The following is a 24,045-nucleotide window of genomic DNA, read 5'->3' on the forward strand; positions in this document are numbered from 1 at the left end:
GGAGGTTTTGAGTTGTAGAGTTGTTGATTTGGATTTGGAGTAACCAAAGACCTGAGTTTACAGTGAAGCAGTCAATGTTTGATATTGTTGAATCGTAGGATCTAACTTAATCTTGCTCTAAGCACAGAAGTCTGTGGGGGTATGGCTCAATGAAAGAGCATTTTTCTGCAAAGATGTGGGGGTATAGTTCAGTGGTAGAGCATTTGAGTGCAGATCAAGAGGTCCTCGGTTCAAATCTGAGTGCCGCTTATGGATTTGGCAGATTAGTAATAAGTGCAAACATATCTATATAGAAAAATTCTGTATGTGATTGTAACTCAATGGCACATCTTTTCGAGAGGTTCTTTTTTGTATCTGGCATGCTTGTCATATCCAAAAACTTTATTCAAAAGTGAGTCTGTCATCTTGTGTGAGGCTATGATCCAGGGAGTCTGTGGGGGTATAGCTCAGTGGTAGAGCATTTGACTGCAGATCAAGTGGTCCCAGGTTCATTCCATGTGCCTAATTTGTCTGGCCCTACTAGGAATAAACAAATCCTTGACATGAATTCACTTTTGAGGTTTGTGCTCATGCAGTACGGGGTTATAGCTCAACGACAGAGCATTTGTCTGCAGATCAATAGGTCTACATTTTGGATCTGGCTTGCTTGACATAATCAACGACATGATTTCAAAGTGAGTCTGTAATCAAGTCGACCACAGTTCAAATCTGGGTGTCCCCTTTGGACTTTTCTTATTTGGAGGTTTTGAATTGTAGAGTTGTTGATTCAGATTTGGAGTAACCAAATACCTGAGTTTACAGTGAAGCAGTCAATGTTTGATATTGTTGAATCGTAGGATCTAACTTAATCTTTGGCTCTAAGCACAGAAGTCTGTGGGGGTATGGCTCAATGAAAGAGCATTTTTCTGCATAGATGTGGGGCTATAGTTCAGTGGTCGAGCATTTGACTGCAGATCAAGAGGTCCCCGGTTCAAATCCGGGTGCCCCTTGTGGATTTGGCAGTTTAGGAATAATTGCAAACATATCTACATAGAAAGATTCTATGTGATTGTAACTCAGTGGTGCATCCTCTCGAGATGATCTTTTTGTATTTGGCATGCTTGTCATATCCATTAACTTTATTCAAAAGTGAATCTGTCATCTTGTGTGAGGCTATTATCCAGGGAGTCTGTGGAGGTATAGCTCAGTGGTAGAGCATTTGACTGCAGATCAAGAGGTCCTCGGTTCACATCCGGGTGCCCCCTTTGGATTTGACATGTTAGGAAAATGTGTAGCCATATCTTCCTGCCTTTTTGTGCTCTTAAATCTCAATGGCACGGCGTTTTATTGCAGATCAAGAGGTCCCAGGTTCATTCCATGTGCCTAATTTGGGCTTGGCATATTAGGAATAAACAAATCCTTGACATAAGTTCATTTTTGAGGTTTGTGCTCATGCAGTACTGGGTTATAGCTCAACAACAGAGCATTTGTCTGCAGATCAATAGGTCTACATTTTGGATCTGGCTTTCTTGACATAATCAACGACATGATTTCAAAGTGAGTCTGTAATCAAGTCGACCACAGTTCAAATCTGGGTGTCCCCTTTGGACTTGTCTTATTTGGAGGTTTTGAATTGTAGAGTTGTTGATTCAGATTTGGAGTAACCAAATACCTGAGTTTACAGTGAAGCAGTCAATGTTTGATATTGTTGAATCGTAGGATCTAACTTAATCTTTGGCTCTAAGCACAGAAGTCTGTGGGGGTATGGCTCAATGAAAGAGCATTTTTCTGCAGAGATGGGACCAAGTCACACATGTGCAAGTCTCAAGTAAGTCTCAAGTCTTAACCTTCAAGTCTCAAGTAAGTCCCAAGTATTTTTTTCTTGGGCAAGTCAAGTCAAGTCAAGTCACAAGTTATGTCAAGTCAAGTCAAGTCAAGTCCTGTAGTAAGTCAAGTCAAGTCACCTTATTATTGTAATTTTACCTGCAGAATCTGATCTTAATAAAGTTAAAAGACAAGATATAAGTAACAGTAAATTAAAATAATTTTGATTTGCATTGTAAATACTCATGTTCAGTAAAATACATCATGTAATCAAACAAAATTGTAACTTCATAAAATTATTTATTTTTCACTTCTGCCAACAGAAATGTTTTACATTTTCAACATTGAGTCCTTAAAACAAATAACAGCTAAACATCCAACAGACTCCTCTCTGAACACCCCCCTCTCTCTCTCTCTCTCAAACAACGTGACATGACATGACATTCAGCCAAGGATGGTGACCCATACTCAGAATTCGTGCTCTGCATTTAACCCATCCGAAGTGCACACACACAGAGCAGTGAACACACACACACACTGTGAACACACACCCAGAGCAGTGGGCAGCCATTTATGCTGCGGCGCCCGGGGAGCAGTTGGGGGTTCGATGCCTTGCTCAAGGGCACCTAAGTCATGGTATTGAAGGTGGAGAGAGAACTTTACATGCACGCACCCACAATTCCTGCCGGCCCGAGACTCAAACTCACAACCCTTCGATTGCAAGTCCGACTCTCTAACCATTAGGCCACAACTTCCCCTCAAACACAGTTTACATACAACATTAAACTTTCTTACATTTCTCCTCTCTCTCTCTCTCTCTCTCTCTCTCTCTCTCTCTCTCTCTCTCTCTCTCTCTCTCTCTCTCAAGTTCAAGTTTAAGTTGCTTTATTGGCATGACATTTGAGTTACAGTATTGCCAAATTTAGCATTTAGATACAGAATAAAATATGATTACAATAAAATACAATAAAAATAGCAGCAGCAGATATTTCTAATATTAATAATAGTAATTATATACAATTAAGAATATCAAATAAAACAGTTGAATATAATAAATTATCCCTTTCGTATGGTGTGTATGGTGTATAAATATTTAGCAGCTATTGTGACTGCCGTCTCATTCTCTCCAAGTATATAGAGTAGTTTCTCCGAGTCATTTAGAGACAAGAATGAAGGATTCAAAGCTTCAAACTGTGGGAAGAATGTTTCTCTTGTAGTGCTGTATTTGGGACAGACAAGAAGGAAGTGTTTCTCATCCTCTGTTTGATTCAGCTCACAGTGTTTGCACAGTCTCTCTTCTCTCGGTAGCCAGGATCTTTTATGTCTACCAATCTCTATTTCCAAATCATGATTACGGAGTCGATATTTTGAAAGGATTTGTCTTTCTTTTAATTGCTTTAGTGATAAGTAATTTGCCAGTTTTGTGGTTCTGTTTAGGGCCGAATAACACTGGAGTTTGGTTTGGAGCTCAAATTCATTTTTTCATTTTTCATCATAATTATACTTCAGATTTTTGTCAATTAGTTTCTGAATGTTGGGGTTGTGATTGGAGTCAGACTCAGTTTGGGTTTCCTTCATCAGGTGAAGCACGAGTGTGTCTCTCTCTCTCTCTCTCACACACACACACACACACACACGCACACACACACACACACACACACACACACACACACACACAAAATCTCTCTCTCAGAGTACATCCGTAAGTCATTACCTCTATTACAAGGTATTGCACTTGCAAAATATAAGATTCGAGAGTCTTGTCTGCAAGCCGAGCACGATGTGGCCTATCCCACCATGTATGCGCCACCGGTATGCGCGCTCATAATGGAAGCAACGCGGTCGTGACGCGCACGCGGTGAGACACGCTCGACGCCTCAGGGGCGCAACTGCCCGAGCGCTTTGGAAACAAGGAGAAAGCGGCGCAACTAGCGATTTCCACGCATTTTTAGGCGCAAATTATTTACGACAAAAGCGATGACCCTCGGTACCCCTCAAGCTGAGATGTTGATGTGATGTGATGTGATATCTGATCTAAGTGGGCGTGGTCTGCGTAAGGTAGAGAGGGCATGACTGATGATAGTGTCCTGGTCCAGTCATGACAACGCGATTCTCAGCCTGCGCTCCAGCTGAGTAATCAATTTTATTTAAAAAAAAAAATAATTTATATATTTTATATTCAAACTGAAAACATAATGTGATTAACACTCAAGTCATTCAAGTCATCGTGTCTCAAGTCAAGTCAAGTCCCGAGTCTTTAACTTCCAAGTCCGAGTCAAGTCTCAAGTATTTTATTTTTTGTCAAGTCAAGTCACAAGTCATAAAAATAGCGACTCGAGTCGACTCGAGTCCAATTCACCAAGTCACAAGTCCCCATGTCTGGGGTATGGCTTAATGAAAGAGCATTTTTCTGCAAAGATGTGGGAGTATAGTTCGGTGGTAGAGCATTTGACTGCAGATCAAGAGGTCCCCAGTTCAAATCTGGGTGCCCCCTTTGCATTTGGCATGTTAGGAATATGTGTAGTCATATCTTCCTGCCTTTTAGGAAGGTCCCAGGTTCATTCCATGTGCCTAATTTGGGCTTGGCATATTAGGAATAAACAAATCATTGACATAAATTCATTTTTGAGGTTTGTGCTCATGCAGTACGGGGTTATAGCTCAACGACAGAGCATTTGTCTGCAGATCAATAGGTATACGTTTTGGATCTTTCTTGCTTGACATAATCAACGACATGATTTCAAAGTGAGTCTGTAATCAAGTTGTCCACAGTTCAAATCTGGGTGTCCCCTTTGGACTTGTCTTATTTGGAGGGTTTGAGTTGTAGAGTTGCTGATTCTGATTTGGAGTAACCCAAGACCTGAGTTTACACTGAAGGAGTCAATGTTTGATATTGTTGAATCGTAGGATCTAACTTAATCTTTGGCTCGAAGCACAGAAGTCTGTAGGGGTATAGCTTAATGAAAGAGCATTTTTCTGCAAAGATGTGGGGGCATAGTTCAGTGGTAGAGCATTTGAGTGCAGATCAATAGGTCCACGGTTCAAATCCGAGTGCCGCTTTTTGGATTTGGCAGATTAGGAATAAGTGCAAACATATCTATCACTCAGTGGCACATCAGAGAGGGTAATGTGCACCTTGTCTCCAAAAATTTGATTGATGAGGGTCATAAAAGCCATCTGTTCTGGACACCTGTTTGTACACCCCCCCCCCTCCCCTCCCTGTACACCCTCCAGTGACCTTAATATGAACTTTTGAACCAAGGAGGAATTTCGGAGGGGGGAGAAGTTGTGGGAAGCTATGTGCTTTTTTTAAACTTTGAAAAGGGGCGAAATCATGAAAATGGTGTAAGGGAAGATTTTATTAAGGTTTTAAATAAACAGTGTATTTCAAGAAAAAGGTTATAAACGCATAGCAGCAATGGAAACAATGTAATGATCGTTTTCGTAGTTGGAAAAGTGAAACAACGTTGTTAAAGTTGTTACAAATGAAATAAAACTAGGTTACTGGTTATTTATCTGATACAACCAAACGAGTCAAAACTATCAGATATGTTTTCGTTAAGCAATACGTGAAAAAGATGTGAGAGCTTGTAGCATTACAATTTAAAAATGGTGTTTTGTTACCAGTTAGAAAATAAAGACAACTAGGTAATAGAGTTTTAGCATTTGTACCTTACCTCAAACTGAAAAAAGAAATGAATGTAAAGCAGCGATACAAACCAAGAAAGTAGGCGTTTGTCACGTCGGGTGAAAAGTTAAAACAAAAGAAAAAAGATGGTAGACATTACGCGGATCTAAAATAAAATACACCAGACCCCGTCTTTAAAACACCAGCACAAGATACTTGTCAAAACTATGTTGTACTTTGCCACTAACTAAAATTTTACTGACAAGAGTTAAACAAAAGAAAAAAAGATCTCACAGCAAAGTGTTATGACGTCTCCGGTAACGTTAGCTCGACTAAAAAAAAAAAAAAAAAAGAAGCGAACGTAAAGCAATGTTATAAACCAAGAAAGTAGGCGTTTGTCATGTCGGGTGAAAAGTTAAAACAAAAGAAAAAAAATAGGTAACTTAGGCATTTACGCGAATCTAAAAGAAAATAGCCTACATCAGACAAGATACTTGTCAAATCTATGCAGTACTTTACCACTAACTACAATTTTAAAAAGCGAGACTGTTAGACGAAATAAAAAAAAAAAAGATCCTCCGGCAGAGTTGTGAAGCGTCCGTAAAACAACCTCCCGGCACCAATGAACAGTTAGAATGAGGCTCGGGAATGCTCCGGAAAAAAAACCACGCCTCCAGCGCTAGAGAGGGCCGGGCAGGAGGCGTGATAGCAGCATTAAATAGATTTAAACGTTACAATAATTAAACTAAGTAGTTTTTAATAAATAGACATCAGTCCTTAATTAGTGAAAACTTTATATCCGTTTAAACATATGGTCAATTTTTACTTGTTAAATGATGTAGACCTATACGATTTTTATTTACTTTTAGGCTAGTCTTAAAAAAAAAACATAGTTGAAAAAGCGTTATTTGTTTTTAATGTGTTAAGTTAATTACTTTAATCTATGACTAGTCTAAATTTAGACTATCTCCGTCGATATATTTTTTTATTTTTGTCAAGCTTAATTTCTCAAGCTATGTCAATTAACACACACACACACACACACTTTCCTTCTGTCAAGCTTGTGTCGCGTTATCTAGTAAATAAACCAGACGTCATCTCGGTCATCTCAAGCACCGAAACCCGAATGTGTCGGTGTCTGTGTGATTACAGGCGTCTACATATCAGTTAGACATCAAGCGGTTGTAAAAACATCTAACAGGTTTTGAAATGCTTGTAACTGGCTTGTGAAACTAACTAATTTCAAAGGGTGTTATATATATATATATATATATATAAAACACACACACACACACACACATACTTTCCTTCCCCCATGCTTATTCTGTGAAACATTTATATAGCCACATCTTTATTTAACAAAATCTAAAATGAGATCTGATTTATTGCTATATTAAATGCTTCTGTAAGTTGTAATCTTTGGTTGTCATGTTTTTTACATTTTATTAAAATAGGTTCAACTGTTTCACAATATCACATTTAACACAAAGTCCAGACACATGTATTTCATCTTATAAATAATGACTGATTAAGTGCAATGTGTCCAATTCTATGGCGAGATCTTCTCTTCTATTCCCAAAAATTCTCCATTCATTTCCAACCGGTCTTTGAATATTATATAAATGCTGGCATTTATTCTAACCAACCCATTTAATTTGGCACATATCTTTTTATTTTTATTTATTTTTAATTAGACCTTTTATTTTCTAATTTACTCATTGGAGTATTAAATAAGATGTCTGACATTTTAATGGTCCACTTTTATCTGGTCCACTACTTTCATCAACTGTGGGTATCCATACAAAATAAATTTTTGTTGTTGCTTGTATTCTGAACAAACTCTGTAAAATGTGTGACAAAATGCTTTGTCTAGTAGAAGCTTCACCACTCTTTAAACTTGATAGTACTGAAAATGAGTCTGAACATATGACTACTTTAATGTGTTCAACCCCACTGAAGAGCCAAAAATATGACAATCATTTCTGTAGTATCAACGGACGGATGATTAGATGTACTTTCTGGTATTCTATGCTCTTTATTTTTAATCTAAACAAAAGACCTTGATGTTTTATTTTATTTTAATAAGCCACTCACACTTACTAACTTCTTATTAACTTATTAACTTCTGGCACGAAATTCTAGATTCATAAATGTATGTTTTTCAAAAAGTCCCCCACGTTTAGTGGCGTTTAAAGTGGAATTTGTGATGTATTTGGGGGCGTTAAAAGGCATGAAAAGTCCCAAACCAAGACTTTTGTATTCTTCATTAGAGGACTTTGGTTTCTTAATGTGAAAATCTGTTACCCCCCACTACATTTTCTTTATCATTATATTTTTATTTTTTCTTAAGTGTTGTTTTATTTATTTTACATTTATTTTGTTTTATGATGTACAGAGTGTGAACAAAAATTGAGTGTAATCTCAGACCGTATTTGTAAATCTACCAGTAATGTACGTCTTTATGTTTTTAATGTTTAAAGCATCGAATAAAAAATAAAAAACACACACTAACACTTCCCCAACCACCCTAATAACGTTGGTCGCAAAGGTTTAAATGTATGTTAAAAGAATTAAACAAAGTAATGTTTTTAATAACAACACATCAGTTCTCATTCGATGAAAACATTCTACCTGGTTTTAATATTAGACCGATGTTTTTACTATAAAATTAGGTTTACCTATACGATTTAATTTTTTCATCTCAACAAAATTCCTTGTTGGAAAAAGTGTTGTTTTATTTAATTTTAATAAGTCACTCACACATACTTTAGTAGTCTAAACCCTTGAACACGTCTTTTATGTTGTCAATATTAACTTCTATCATTGCTATATCATTGCTATATCAATTAAAACATGCGTTTAGGCAAACACAAATATTAAACAGGAATGAATGTGATATGTCAAGATGGGCTTTTCTTGCCAAAGAAACTTTTACAACATTACAGGAAAGGCTAAATATTTCATCTCTAGTAGTGCGTAGAAACGCGTCTGGTGTCTTTGTGTTAACTTTTACGACCATGTCAGTGAAGACTGTAAACGGGGTTCTGGTGTTGTAAATGGTGTGCTGCTGGTCAGCTAAAGTAAAAAATTGTTTGTGTATTCCGTGATCAAAGGGATGACAATTTCGACTTTATGACTTTATGATGATCGCAAGGTTAGCTGAAAGTTCATTTACTGGTCAAAAGGATGTGAAATCTTTTAACAAGTCAGACCATAGAAAAATGTAGTTTAATTCAAATTAATTTAGTTTTGTTTCAGTTACATTTATAATTTTTATTAACCCATAGATCTTTCAACCTCAACATAGATGTACTGAGAATGCAAACAAGTACGCAAACACAACCATACAATCATAAACAAACACACACACACACACAGATACAAATGTAGACATACAGAAAACATGAACATGTAACCAAACAAATACAAATATACACTCAAACAGGTACATAAATACACAAACAAACTAACAAAATAGGTCACAAACACGAAAATACCTATATTAGATTGAAAATGAGTTGTCATAAGTTTTCTTTGAAACCAAAAGTGTTTGTTGCGACAAATGTCTCACAGAACTTTATACAATAGATTAGATGGCCTTTATCACTTTCCAAATGGTGTTGTTAGCCATGATGTTTTTTAAAATAGTTTAAAAAGTATAATTTTTTAGCTTTCATGTAGGATTCATGTCAGCACTCAAATGTTTTTAGCAAGAGTCCAGAGACAGATGAAAATAGATGCGTGAAGAAAAAAATTTAAGAGTTTTTTAATGACAGACTAGTTGGTTTAGATTGTTTAAAACAACTGAGTTTATGCATTTCTCTTGAATGTGTGTACGGTAACTGTTGCATACATGAAGCAGAAGAAATACATAAACGCATTGTGGTTGATGTTAAACAATAAAAAATATATTATTTATATATCATAACTTACTTTCTTTTCAAAACACAATAAACATTCTTATGACTTTTTAACTGCGAACAACCGGTTTGGTTGGAAAATAAAAAATAAATAAAAAAATATTAGGTTTCTTAGTTAGATTGCTTATAGTTTGTAGTAAAATCACATATATAAGCTAAAACATTTTTCTTTCAAACCACGCGGTTTTCACACACATTCCTCACAAAACTGCCGACAAGGACCTTAAGTTTTTGTTTTAACGTTTAGCTGTAACTGAGACCTTGGGGGGAATTATTTTACGCACAGTTTTGGGGAAGTTACTATGAACTTTGCAATAGGTTATAGATCACAAATGAACCTATTTAAAATCTAAAAGGTTGCGCAACTATATAAATTTCTTTAAAAAAAGTAATGTAACTGATAACATTTGATTACATGTTTTAAGACTTGTAATGTTTTCAACCGTTAATCTTTTGAAACGTGTAAACAGGACGGGGTTAACAGTGCTCAACAACTAATGACCATCAGACTTTTCAAAATCCTTCATCACTTAAATTAGGATTGTGATTTCATTTTAAAGCACAACCACCACAAAATCAGATTTGCTTGGAGATTAAATACATAGAGTAGTTAGAGTTAGTTAAGGTGGTTTACGAAATATATCAATTAAATCTGTACGTGTGTGAAAAAATATTCAGATGTAACATTTTCATAATTAACCACAATTTAATTATTTTTTCTGTGACTGTAACTGATTACATTTTATTTTTGTAATCAAATGATATAATTTAGCTATATGTAACTAGTTGACCCTAACACTGCTTATGCATTCTGACAATAATAGATTGTGAAAGTGTTCATTATCCTCTTTAACTTTAAAAATGCGGACAGTGTCGCTTAACACTAGTTTGGCAAACAAGGGTTTGCTCTTAAAACAACCACCAGACCCCGACTTGAAAGCACCGTGACAAGTATAGCCATTGCAGAAATTTATTATAGAGATGTAGTAAGATAAACTCTGGATGCACGATTGACCGACTTATGACATGTTTACCATATTATTACAAGGCCCTGCTTACCTAGTTTTATAATGAAATATGTCTGTAAAATAAACAAACATACACACAATCTCCAGAACGGGGTCTGATGATGGGTCTTCATCATTTCCTGATGAAGACAGACTGGATATTCAGACCACAGCAGCAGGACACGATTGTCTTTTTCTAAAGATAAAGACAATTATTTGGTTTCAGGACACACGCATCCTAATGGTTCACAAGATAACATAACAACGGTTGCTCCATTACAGCATAGCCAACCCTATTTTAGCCTGTTTTAGCACATGTACAGTATATCGTATTATTCTTGAATATAGTCGTTTAGTCTAAATATGTGTTAACAGTTATTTATTGTTATTATATGTATTATATGATTTTGTTTTACAAAGGGGTTCAATTTAATACATTTAACTAATACCTCATTCAAGCTATGTAGATCTTCAGGTCAGGGAACTACAATACCCATCATACACCTTTGCAAAGCTCTTTTCTGTGATCTGTTTTACTGATGCAAAGTCCGATTCACTTCTGAAAATGATTCATTTGGACAGTTTGGTTCAATGAACCGATTCATAGGGCCCTTAAGTCATTTTCGCAGTTATGTCAGTACACATTTTTCTTTCTTCTAACAACTCAAGAGTCATTTTATTTCCGTGAATCATCTAAATAAATGTATTGTGTGAACACATATTGGTGATCATTATCATCTGTTCATTTAAGTTAATGCTGAATCATCTAAATAAAGTTAACTGTGTGAACACATATTGGTGGTTATTGTATTTTGCTCATTTAAGTTAGTGATGTTTGTGTTCGCAGTTTTAGACACAGTGCCTCTGTCATTTGTTTAGCTTAAACATCGGTTTTTAGTCAGTTACAAAGGTGTCAGGCATTAAATATTTGTATTTTTAACTAACCTAATTATGACAGAGTTACAGATTTCAGGTGTTTTTGGTGAGTGTAAGCGGTGAAAACTTAAATGTGACCGTCGAGTAACGTTAGCTACTGAAACGAAGACAAATTGTGTAAGTGTTCATTAAGATGTCGAAATGAAAATAAGCGTACAAATATCCATAATGACAATAAGTACAATATGCCCTAAAGACACAATAGCCCCTGCTAAGTACACCCAAAATTTGTTAGAGTGGTGAGATATTTACGTTTACCTTTATTCATTTAGCAGACGCTTTTATCCAAAGCGACTTACAGATGAGGACGGTGGAAGCAATCAAAACAACAAAAAGAGCAATGGTATATAAGTGTTATAACAAGTCTCAGTTAGGTTAACACAGTACACGAAGCATAGGCATTTAAATAATATAATAAATAAAAAGAAAACAGATTGAATAAAAAAGAATAGAGCAAGTTAGAGAACTTTACACACACACACACATATAAATAGATATAAACCGCAATGTTTTTCATAGCGTTACACTTTGAAACCAGAACGATATGTTTCCATGATTTTGTTTGCTCTTTCTGTTTGAATCTGTTTACCGTAGTTTTCACCATCCTAATTGCAATGGTTTGGTCTTGCGCTTAGGGCCTATACGACTCGTTTTCCCAGTTTTTGGTCTCGTGTAAGTGGGTCTCTTTGTTCATACCAAGCAATATTTCTGTGAATTTGGGTATTAAAATATTGCTTTAAACATCGTCTTCATTCGAGACGTTTACTTAACATCATTATATTATCCTAGTTTATATCAGATATAAGATATGTTGCTTATTATTATTAAGCCTTAAATCCGGATGCCCCCTTTGGACTTGGAATGTTAGGAATATGTGTAGCCATATCTTCCTGCCTTTTTGTGCTCATACTGTACAGGGTTATATCTCAATGGCACGGCATTTAATTGCAGATTAAGAGGTCTCAGGTTCATTCCATGTGCCTAATTGGAGTTTGGCATATTAGGAATAAACAAATACTTGACATAAGTTCATTTTTGAGGTTTGTGCTCATGCAGTACGGGGTTATAGCTCAACAAAAGAGCATTTGTCTGCAGATCAATAGGTCTACATTTTGGATCTGGCTTGCTTTACATAATCAACGACATGATTTCAAAGTGAGTCTGTAATCAATTCGTCCACAGTTCAAATCTGGGTGTCCCCTTTGGACCTGAGTTTACAGTCAAGGAGTCAATGTTTGATATTGTTGAATCGAAGGATCTAACTTAATCTTTGGCTCGAAGCACAGAAGTCTGTATGGGTTTGGCTTAATGAAAGAGCATTTTTCTGCAAAGATGTGGGGGCATAGTTCAGTGGTAGAGCATTTGAGTGCAGATCAAGAGAACCTCGGTTCAAATACGAGTGCCGCTTATGGATTTGGCAGATTAGGAATTAGTGCAAACATATCTATTTAGAAAGATTCTGTATGTGATTGTAACTCAGTGGCACATCCTCTCGAGAGGTTCTTTTTTTGTATCTGGCATGCTTGTCATATCCAAAAACTTTATTCAAAAGTGAGTTTGTCATCTTGTGTGAGGCTATGATCCAGGGAGTCTGTGGGGGTATAGCTCAGTGGTAGAGCATTTGATGGCAGATCAAGAGGTCCCCAGTTCAAATCTGGGTGCCCCCTTTGCATTTGGCATGTTAGGAATATGTGTAACCATATCTTCCTGCCTTTTAGGAAGGTCCCAGGTTCATTCCATGTGCCTAATTTGGGCTTGGCATATTAGGAATAAACAAATCCTTGACATAAATTCATTTTTGAGGTTTGTGCTCAAGCAGTACGGGGTTATAGCTCAACGACAGAGCATTTGTCTGCAGATTAATAGGTCTACGTTTTGGTTCTGGCTTGCTTGACATAATCAACAACATGATTTCAAAGTGAGTCTGTAATCAAGTCGTCCACAGTTCAAATCTGGGTGTCTCCTTTGGACTTGTCTTATTTGGAGGGTTTGAGTTGTAGAGTTGTTGATTCTGATTTGGAGTAACCAAAGACCTAAGTTTACAGTGAAGGAGTCAATGTTTGATATTGTTGAATCGTAGGATCTAACTTAATCTTTGGCTCGAAACACAGAAGTCTGTAGGGGTATGGCTTAATGAAAGAGCATTTTTCTGCAAAGATGTGGGGGCATAGTTCAGTGGTAGAGCATTTGAGTGCAGATCAAGAGGTCCTCGGTTCAAATCCGAGTGCTGCTTATGGATTTGGCAGATTAGGAATAAGTGCAAACATACCTATATAGAAAGATTCTGTATGTGATTGTAACTCAGTGGCACATCCTCTCGAGAGGTTCTTTTTTGTATCTGGCATGCTTGTCATATCCAAAAACTTTATTCAAAAGTGAGTCTGTCATCTTTTGTTTGGCGATGATCCAGGGAGGCTGTGGGGGTATAGCTCAGTGGTAGATAAGATAAAGATAAAGATAAAATATACTTTAATGTCCCCCAGGGGGGAAATTTGTCTTGGGCTACAGTCACTGCGACACACACTTACAACGTACCACATAAAAAATACGCAGAATATAAACAATAAAAAACATGCGTCATTACACTGTATCGTGAAAATTACAAAAATTTATTTATAATAATAATTGCACAACACAGTGGGGATAAAAAGTATACAAGTAGGTAACTGTCATTTGCTACTGTTTAGCATCTTAATGGCAGCTGGGATGAATGAGTTTTTATACCTCTTTAACCTGCAGTACGGCATTCTAAATGCATGTGCGGAGGAGCTTGTTCCAGCCTGGTGCCCTATCTTTCAGCGATCACTTGACTCTCACATCATCCCAGCCCTATGGAAAAAGACTGTTATTATTCCAGTACCAAAGAAACCCTGTCCCAAGGAGAACAATGATTTTAGACCAGTAGCATTGACATCCATTGTAATCAAGTGTTTTGAGAAATATATGGTGTCTCTTTTAAAAACTGAGGTTAACAAAAAGTTATATCCCTGGCAGTTTGCCTATAAACGGGGTAGGAGTACAGATGATGCTATAAGTAGCATCACCCACCTAGTCCTTAAGCACTTGGAGGACCCGAAGGCCTACGCACGCTTACTTTTTATAGATTTTAGTTCGGCCTTCAATACGATTCAGCCAGGTATTTTACTTGAGACACTTAAAAATATGGGTGTAAGCTCTTTTATTGTTGAACGGTATTACTCCTTTTTAACTAATAGGACACAATATGTTAAAGTACACAAGGCAGTCTCAGACCCCAAATCCATCAGCACGGGGGCACCACAGGGTATGTATGTATATTTTTTTATTATTTGTTCATATACTGTATCTACTTTGTACTGTAATTAAGTTGAGGGTTGATGATGTGAACAACATATTGTCTGTTTGAGAGTATGCCCATATTGTTTTAAAATTTCTGCTGTATTTATTACATTGCTACTGTATTTTAGTGTATCTTTATTGACTTTTGTATTTTAGGGTGCCTGTTAAGATCTGGCTAGGGACAACAGATGGAAACTAGCACTTGTAGCTAACTCTGGCTTGTTTACAGCAAGTAACTTGTCTGTTGATCAATGAGCATTGTCCCTATGAAATAAAATAAATTAATAAAATTAATAATAATAAATCGTGCAATAATTTATAAAGTCTGTGATTGTCTCTGTTGTAACATCAATACCTGTGTTGTGAAACACACTCCAATCTGTACAAAAGAAGCATCCTTTTAGTGTTTCTATCCCCTCATCAGACCACACACTGACTGTTTTCACTTGTGGCTTGCTGCGTTTCAGCATGGTTTTGTAGATGGGAATTAAGTGAATCACGTTGTGGTCTAAATTGGCCAATGGGGCTTTTGGTTTGGCTAAATAGGCATTTTTAACATTGCCATAACATTTGTCAATAGTCTTGTTTTCACGTGTGCTGCACTTGATATATTGTTCAAACCCAGGGAGTGCTAATTCAAGTTTACAGTGATTGAAGTCGCCCACTACAAACACGGGGGCGCCCGGAGCGCGCTGCAGTTCTTGGTGTACACAGTCAGCAATGCAAGCTGCGGCCCTAGCTGCATTCCCGCTGGGAGGAATGTACACAACGCACATGGCCACACTTCCGAACTCCCTTGGGAGGTAAAACGGTCTCATAGTCAAATGCAAAATCTCGACATCCGGACAGCAAAGTGTTTCCCTAACTGTGTACTGTTTGCACCAGTTGTTACTTACATACACAGCCATGCCGCCACCTTTCGTTTTTTTGGATTGTTCAGTCCTCTCTGCCCTGACAAGTGAAAATCCATCGATGTCAATCAGAGAGTTTTGGATATCCCTGTGTAACCACGTTTCCGTGATCACCATTAAACTTGAGGTGCGATACTCAGAGCATTTTCTGGTATTAATCCGAAGTTTGTCTATTTTAGCTCGAAGTGATCTTGCGTTGCATAATATCATTGAAGGTAGAGGAGGCTTACTGCCTCTCTATCGTAAACGCTGATGCGCTCCACCGCGCCGACCCCTTTTCCTCGACCACCCTGGCCGAGCGCTCACGCAGGCTGGTAAATCCACAGGTGGAAGATGGGACGGTCGGAGTGCCAGCAGCGCATCTCGGGTGTAGGTAGTAAGATGCTGGGCCTGGATGCCCGCTGAATAAGTTTGGCATGGTACACATACTCCGACAATGAGCAACACAAGATATATGTAATGAATAAATCTTGCCATGTTGACTTCACGTTCCCACAGCGCAGCAACACATTCACAAACATACAAGCCAACGCAACCAACAAACAAACAAAAACAACTAACAAACAAAATGACGATCGCAGTAAACAGCGTGCCCGGGAGCGCAAACAGAGCAGTGCCACCGGAAGACTGCAAAAAGTGGTAGAGCATTTGAATGCAGATCAAGAGGTCCCCGGTTCAAATCCGGGGGCCCCCTTTACATTTGGCATGTTAGGAATATGTGTAGCCATATCTTCCTGCCTTTTTGTGCTCATACTGTATGGGGTTATATCTCAATGGCACAGCGTTTCATTGTAGATCAAGAAGTCCCAGGTTCATTCCATGTGCCTCCTTTGGGCTTGGCATATTAGGAATAAACAAATCCTTGATATAAGTTCATTTTTGTGGTTTGTGATCATGCAGTACGGGTTATAGCTCAACAACAGAGCATTTGTCTGCAAGTCAATAGGTCTACTATTTTGATCTGGCTTGCTTGACATAATCAACGACATGATTTCAAAGTGAGTCTGTCATCTTGTGTGTGGCTATGATCCAGGGAATCTGTGGGGGTATAGCTCAGTGGTAGAGCATTTGACTACAGATCAAGAGGTCCTTGGTTCAAATCTGGATGCTCCCTTTGGATTTGGCATGTTAGGAATATGTGTAGCCATATCTTCCTGCCTTTTGTGCTCATACTGTACAGGGTTATATCTCAAAGGTACGGCAAGGAATAAACAAATCCTTGACATAAATTCATTTTTGATGTTTGTGCTCAGGCAGTGCGGGGTTATAGCTCAACAACAGAGCATTTGTCTGCAGATCAATATTTCTATGTTTTGGATCTGGCTTGCTTGACATAATCAACGACATGATTTCAAAGCGAGTCTGTAATCAAGTCGTCTACAGTTCAAATCTGGGTGTCTCCTTTGGACTTGTCTTATTTGGAGGGTTTGAGTTGTAGAGTTGTTGATTCTGATTTGGAGTAACCAAAGACCTAAGTTTACAGTGAAGGAGTCAATGTTTGATATTGTTGAATCGTAGGATCTAACTTAATCTTTGGCTCTAAACACAGAAGTCTGTAGGGGTATGGCTTAATGAAAGAGCATTTATCTGCAAAGATGTGGGGGCATAGTTGAGTGGTAGAGCATTTGAGTGCAGATCAAGAGGTCCTCGGTTCAAAATTGGGTGCCGCTTATGGATTTGGCAGATTAGGAATAAGTGCAAACATATCTATATAGAAAGATTCTGTATGTGATTGTAACTCAGTGGCACATCCTCTCGAGAGGTTCTTTTTTGTATATGGCATGCTTGTCATATCCAAAAACTTTATTCAAAATTGAGACCTGCCATCTTGTGTGAGGCTATGATCCAGGGAGTCTGTGGGGGTATAGCTCAGTGGTAGAGCATTTGACTGCAGATCAAGAAGTCCCTGGTTCAAATCTGGGTGCCCCCTTTGGAATTGGCATGTTAGGAATATGTGTAGCCATATCTTCCTGACTTTTTGTGCTCATACTGTACAGGGTTATATCTCAATGGCACGGCGTTTGATTGTAGATCAAGAAATCCCAGGTTCATTCCATGTGCCTCCTTTGGGCATGTTAGGAATAAACAAATCCTTGACATAAGTTCATTTTTGTGGTTTGTGCTCATGCAGTACGGGGTTATAGCTCAACGACAGAGCATTTGTCTGCAGATCAATAGGTCTAAATTTTGGATCTGGCTTGCTTGACATAATCAACGACATGATTTCAAAGTGAGTCTGTAATCAAGTCGTCCACAGTTCAAATCTGGGTGCCCCTTTGGACTTGTCTTATTTGGAAGTTTTGAGTTGTAGAGTTGTTGATTCTGATAGGGAGTAACCAAAGACTTGAGTTTACCGTGAAGCAGTCAATGTTTGATATTGTTGAACCGTAGGATGTAACTTAATCTTTGGCTCTAAGCACAGAAGTCTGTGGGGGTTTGGCTCAATGAAAGAGCATTTTTCTGCAAAGATTTGGGGGTATGGCTCAGTGGGAGAGCATTTGACTGCAGATCAAGAGGTCCCCGGTTTTGCAGATTAGGAATAAGTGCAAACATATCTATATAGAAAGATTCTGTATGTGATTGTAACTCAGTGGCACATCCTCTCGAGAGGTTCTTTTTTGTATCTGGCATGCTTGTCATATCCAAAAACTTTATTCAAAAGTGAGTCTGTCATCTTGTGTGAGGCTATGATCCAGGGAGTCTGTGGGGGTATAGCTCAGTGGTAGAGCATTTGACTGCAGATCAAGAGGTCCCCGGTTCAAATCTGGATGCCCCCTTTGCATTTGGCATGTTAGGAATATGTTCAATTCAATTCAATTCAAGTTTATTTGTATAGCGCTTTTTACAATACAAATTGTTACAAAGCAACTTTACAGAAAATTATGTTTCTACAATATTTAGTAGTAGCTAGTAGTTTGTGCACGTTTGACAGGATTTTAGAAAAAATAAAAAATAATAATAATAATAATACAAGACGTAGTCAGCTAGACGATGAACTATCAATATTATTAATTAATAGTTATTATTATATAATGCAGTCACACATGTAGCAATAATTGTTAGTTCTGTTTGTTGATTCAAGGTTAGGATCATCTGGGGTCCTCTGAGGGTCAGCATCATCTCTTCTCAGGTGTTCTGGATCCAGACTGGAGCTTGTGTAAATCCTAGTTACCACGGGATGTAAATCCCATGGCAAAACATAGAAACAAAATAGAGACATCATTAGCATAGCTGCTGATCCAACAAAGTAAAATTAGTTTAACCCAAGCTAAAGAATAAAAATGCATATTTGATCAGAGGCAACTACACTCACAATTTAAAAGATACATTATCCGTATGCTTGGCGAAAGAGATGTGTTTTTAATCTAGATTTAAACAGAGAGAGAGTGTGTCTGAACCCCGACCATTATCAGGAAGGCTATTCCAGGTTTTGGGAGCCAAATGTGAGAAAGCTCTACCTCCTTTAGTGGACTTTGCTATCCTAGGAACTACCAAAAGTCCAGCGTTTTGTGACCTTAGGGTGCGTGATGGATTGTAGCGTGGTAGAACGCATGTTAGGTACGCAGGAGCTAAACCATTTAGGGCCTTATAGGTAAGTAATAATAATTTGTAACTGATACGGAACTTAATAGGTAGCCAGTGCAGAGACTGTAAAATTGGGGTAATATGATCATATTTTCTTGACCTCGTAAGGACTCTAGCTGCTGCATTTTGGACTACCTGTAGCTTGTTTATTGACAAAGCAGGACAACCACCTAGAAGTGCATTACAATAGTCCAGTCTAGAGGTCATGAATGCATGAACTAGCTTTTCTGCATCAGAAACAGATAACATGTTTTGTAGCTTGGCAATGTTTCTAAGATGGACGAATGCAGTTTTTGTAACATTGGAAATATGATTTTCAAAAGACAAATTGCTGTCTAATATAACACCCAGATTTCTGACTGTAGAGGAAGTAACAGTACATCCGTCTAGTTGCAGATTGTAATCTACAAGATTCTGTGTAGTGTTTTTTGGTCCAATAATTAATATCTCTGTCTTATCCGAATTTAATTGGAGAAAATTATTTGTCATCCAATCTTTTACATTTTTAACACACTCTGTTAGCTTAGATAATTGGGAAGTTTCATCTGGTCTCGTTGAGATATATAGCTGAGTATCATCAGCATAACAGTGGAAGCTAATTCCGTATTTTCTAATAATATTACCAAGGGGCAACATGTATATTGAAAATAGAAGGGGACCTAGGACGGATCCTTGTGGCACTCCATATTTTACTGATGATAAATGAGATGACACCCCATTTAAGTAAACAAAATGGTAGCGATCGGACAGGTAGGATCTAAACCATCTTAGAGCCTGCCCTTGAATACCTGTATAGTTTTGTAATCGATCTATGAGTATGTCATGAACTATGGTGTCGAACACAGCACTAAGATCAAGTAAGACTAGAAATGAGATGCAGCTTTGATCTGACGCAAGGAGCAGGTCATTTGTAATTTTAACAAGTGCAGTTTCTGTGCTATGGTGGGGCCTAAAACCTGACTGAAATTCTTCATACAGATAAGTTTTATGCAGGAAGGTGCTCAATTGAGCAGACACAACTTTTTCTAAAATTTTAGACATAAATGGAAGATTTGAAATAGGCCTATAATTTGCCAGTACACTAGGATAGTACACTTTGGATAGTTTTGGTTATTTTCAATGAGTTTGTGTATATGCTCTGCCCTAGCAGTTTTTAGAGCCTGTCTATAGCTGGACATACTGTTTTTCCATGCAATTCTAAAAACTTCCAAGTTAGTTTTTCTCCATTTGCATTCAAGACTACAAGTTACTTTCTTGAGAGAGTGAGTATTACTGTTATACCATGGCACGGTACGTTTTTCTCTAACCTTTTTCAATTTGATGGGGGCAACAGCTTCTAATGTATTAGAGAAAATAGTGCCCATGTTGTCAGTAATTTCGTCTAATTCATGTGTATTTTTGGGTACAAATAGCAGTTGAGATAGATCAGGCAGGTTATTTGCGAATCTTTCTTTGGTGGCTGGAACAATAGTTCTGCCCAGACGGTAACGCTGAGACATATAGTTAATATCAGTTATACGCAGCATGCACGATACAAGGAAATGGTCTGTAATATCATCACTTTGGGGTACAATATCTATAGCAGTAAGATCGATTCCATGCGATATAATTAAATCTAGTGTATGATTAAAACGATGAGTGGGCCCGGTGACATTTTGCTTGACTCCAAAGGAGTTTATTAGGTCAGTAAACGCAAGTCCTAATGTATCATTTGCATTATCAACGTGAATATTAAAATCTCCCATGATTAGCGCCTTATCAACTGTAACTAGAAGGTCTGAGAGGAAATCTGCAAATATTTTAGGAATTCTGTATACGGCCCTGGTGGTCTATACACAGTAGCCAGAGCAAGAGATACATTAGATTTCTTTTGCATGTCTGACAGTGTAACATTTAGCAGAAGTATTTCAAAAGAGTTAAACCTGTATCCTGTTTTCTGGGTAATATTGAGAATATCACTATATATTGTTGCAACACCTCCGCCACGACCAGTCTGATGGGGCTCATGCTTATAACAGAAGTTTGGTGGAGTAGACTCATTTAGACCAAAATAATCATTTGGTTTTAGCCAGGTTTCAGTCATGCACAGTACATCAAAACTATTATCTGTGATCATTTCATTTACAATAACTGCTTTGGGTGTGAGTGATCTAATATTTATGAGCCCAAACTTTAAAAATTGTTTTTGTTCATTTACTTTACATTTTTCTGGTTTAATTACGATAAGATATTTTCTACATTATATTTTGACCTCACTATTCGGGGAACAGACACAGTCTTAATAGTTTTTACAGCGCAAGTACTTTTATCATTTAAGCGGGTGGAACAAAACTCATCATAATAGTTATTTGAGAATTGTCTTACTAGTCACATGGAGCGAAGTGTCCTGGAGATGTTGTCAGAGAGCAGCTCCGCTCCGACTCTCCTGGGGTGTAATCCATCAGCGCGAAACAGCCTAGGACGCTCCCAGAAAAGATTCCAGTTATTAACAAATAGCAGTTTCTGTTCTTTTCACCATGACAACAACCATTCATTTAAAGCAAAAAGTCTACTGAACCTTTCGTGTCCTCGTCGGTACGTGGGCAGTGGTCCTGACATGATGATCGTCGCCGCGGGTGTCGTGCTGCGAACCGTCTCGATCAGGCTGCTGAAGTCCCTCTTCAGCGTCTCCGTCTGCCGCAGCGTGGTGTCGTTAACCCCGGCGTGAAGCACGACCGCTCTGGGGCTCTCACCGGCCTTCAGGATCGCGGGTTTCTGCGCAGAAACATCGAGAACACGAGCACCAGGCAAACAATGATTGTGCACTCTACCTTCGGCTAACGTAACAATTATGTGTTGGACGATAGAGTCTCCGATGATCATAGCGTCGCTTCCTGTCTCGCGGAGGGGAGCGAAGCGGTTCCGGATGGAGATGTCGAAGGCAGGAGGGGGAAAAGTCGTCGCCCGGGACCCGGCTCGCGTCCTCTGCTGTGGATGCACCCAGGGTCCGTGGTGTCCCGGCGTCGCAGTGAAGGACATCTGGGAATATTGCGTCCTGGGTGCACCGAGCCTGTGCAGAGAAACACACAGAGTAGACGTGGTGGGACTGTTAGCAGCACGCTGTATACTTACCCCGGACTTGTGAGCGTCAGCCCGGAATGATTCTAGCACGGCTCTCCGCTCTCTCAGCTGGGCCTGCCTTTCCTCCAGGTCGCAAATCTGCTTCCCCACGGCCTAACCCATATTGTGAGGTTATTAATGAAAGTGAGACCAATTTTTAATCCGCAAAGTTTCTGATGTAGTTTCGTCTACCGGTTCTCAGAAGAATCACACTCAGTCAGTGGTTTTCTCTCAGAAGAAAAGACTTTATTTTATGGAAAACAACGCCGAGAGTCCTTGCAAGGAAATTTCTCGAATGTTTTTTGGTATCTCCTTATATACACTATATGGGGTGGTTCCACAATAGTCAAACTTTTCCTTATGATTACAATTTTAATACCTCCTTAGAGAGGAGAGGCCCCCTGCTTGATTTATTCTAAAGAAAGGCCCTGTATGTATGTCTGACCATAAGTTTGTCATCAGTTTTGTACATTCCAGCACATAGGCAACTTTCTATTTTATTGCCTAAAATTTGTGACAACCAAAATCCAACATTTTCTCTATGCATATTTCTACAGTATTATGGGACAAAACTTACAAAAATGGATTCCTCGGAGCTTGCAGAGTACAGCTTTAACCACTTTGAGACTTTAACCACGAAATCGCTAAAATGTATCTGTCAACGGAACCATTAGGAAGGGTGTGCTGAATAAATGGCAAATGGGAGGTTTTTTTTAAAAAAAAATGTCCATTTACAATTTATTCAGCGGGACCTCCGTAGTGCCCCCGTGGACATAAATTTTTATGCAAATTCTACAGTATTATGTGACAAATCTTACATAAATGGACTCTACTGAGCGTGCTGTGTACAGTAGAGGTGTTTCCATTAACAATATTGCACTCATTTGAAATAAATCAAGTTAAATAGACTTGCTATTTGATAATCTGCAAGTGGACACATATGCTGTCAAATAAATTGAGGGTAGACATGCACCATATGTGGTGCATGAAATTAACCAAAATCCAACATTTTTATATTGAAATTCTACATTATTATGGTATAGATCTTACATTAATGGACTCTGCTGAGATGTCTGAGTACACTGCAGGCGTTTTGATCAACAATATTGCATATTTTTAATTAAATCAAATTTAATAGAATTGCTATTTGTTAAACCTCAGGTGCACACATATCCCACTTGCCATTTATTCATATTGGATGGATACCAAATTTGGGGCACCGTATCTCCTTCTCCCGGGGGTTAAGGGACTTGGGGCCGGTGGTGTCGGATAGAGGTCCTCAAGGTCTAATATTGACCAGAGGTTGGTGTTTTCCCCTCTTTTTGAGTGAGTTATGGCCGGTCAAATTTTGGGACTTTTTGCATTTGCGGAGCCATATCTCTGGCCCCCGGTGGTCTATCGACTTGGGGGAGGTGGCTTCAGAGAGGGCCCTTCAAGTGCTATCAAGTCACCCAGTTTCAATTTGCTAGGTCTCTTCCTTCCATTTGACTATCAAAAATGTGGGGGGCCATAACTCCGCCCCCTGGAGTTTTATGGATGGGGGCCAGCGGTGTTCGGTGGGCCTTCTGTAGGTCTTATTCTGACCCGAGTTTGGTGCAGTTTGGCCCAGTTTTGGCGGAGTTACAGCTTGGCAAAGTTTGTGACATTTTGGTGAACATGCACCACTTGTTGTGAAATTAACCAAAATCCAACATTTTTTCTATGCATATTTCTACAGTATTATGGGATGAAACGTACATAAATGGATTCCTCTGAGTGCCCTGAGTACAGTACAAGTATTTTCTCTACTCCTCATCCTAAAATTTTTCTTCCGACTTCCACCCATCTCGAGCTGCCTT

At 38.4% G+C, this 24,045-nt stretch overlaps 8 non-coding genes across 8 annotated transcripts; all 8 read left to right on the plus strand.

The window, feature by feature from the left end:
- Positions 1-917: 917 nt before the first annotated feature.
- trnac-gca (transfer RNA cysteine (anticodon GCA)) lies at positions 918-988 on the plus strand. The gene has a single exon. It is a non-coding gene; the product is annotated as a tRNA-Cys (tRNA).
- A 184-nt stretch (positions 989-1,172) lies between these two features.
- Positions 1,173-1,244, plus strand: trnac-gca (transfer RNA cysteine (anticodon GCA)). Its single transcript has one exon. It is a non-coding gene; the product is annotated as a tRNA-Cys (tRNA).
- Positions 1,245-4,225: 2,981 nt separating this feature from the next.
- trnac-gca (transfer RNA cysteine (anticodon GCA)) lies at positions 4,226-4,297 on the plus strand. The gene has a single exon. It is a non-coding gene; the product is annotated as a tRNA-Cys (tRNA).
- Positions 4,298-12,889: 8,592 nt separating this feature from the next.
- On the plus strand, positions 12,890-12,961 carry trnac-gca (transfer RNA cysteine (anticodon GCA)). Its single transcript has one exon. It is a non-coding gene; the product is annotated as a tRNA-Cys (tRNA).
- A 494-nt stretch (positions 12,962-13,455) lies between these two features.
- trnac-gca (transfer RNA cysteine (anticodon GCA)) lies at positions 13,456-13,527 on the plus strand. Its single transcript has one exon. It is a non-coding gene; the product is annotated as a tRNA-Cys (tRNA).
- Positions 13,528-16,565: 3,038 nt separating this feature from the next.
- Positions 16,566-16,637, plus strand: trnac-aca (transfer RNA cysteine (anticodon ACA)). Its single transcript has one exon. It is a non-coding gene; the product is annotated as a tRNA-Cys (tRNA).
- Positions 16,638-17,381: 744 nt separating this feature from the next.
- On the plus strand, positions 17,382-17,453 carry trnac-gca (transfer RNA cysteine (anticodon GCA)). The gene has a single exon. It is a non-coding gene; the product is annotated as a tRNA-Cys (tRNA).
- A 775-nt stretch (positions 17,454-18,228) lies between these two features.
- Positions 18,229-18,300, plus strand: trnac-gca (transfer RNA cysteine (anticodon GCA)). The gene has a single exon. It is a non-coding gene; the product is annotated as a tRNA-Cys (tRNA).
- The last annotated feature ends 5,745 nt before the right edge of the window (positions 18,301-24,045 follow it).

This window comes from Carassius carassius, chromosome 38, assembly GCF_963082965.1.
Source record: "Carassius carassius chromosome 38, fCarCar2.1, whole genome shotgun sequence".
In the NCBI taxonomy this organism is placed as follows: domain Eukaryota; kingdom Metazoa; phylum Chordata; class Actinopteri; order Cypriniformes; family Cyprinidae; genus Carassius; species Carassius carassius.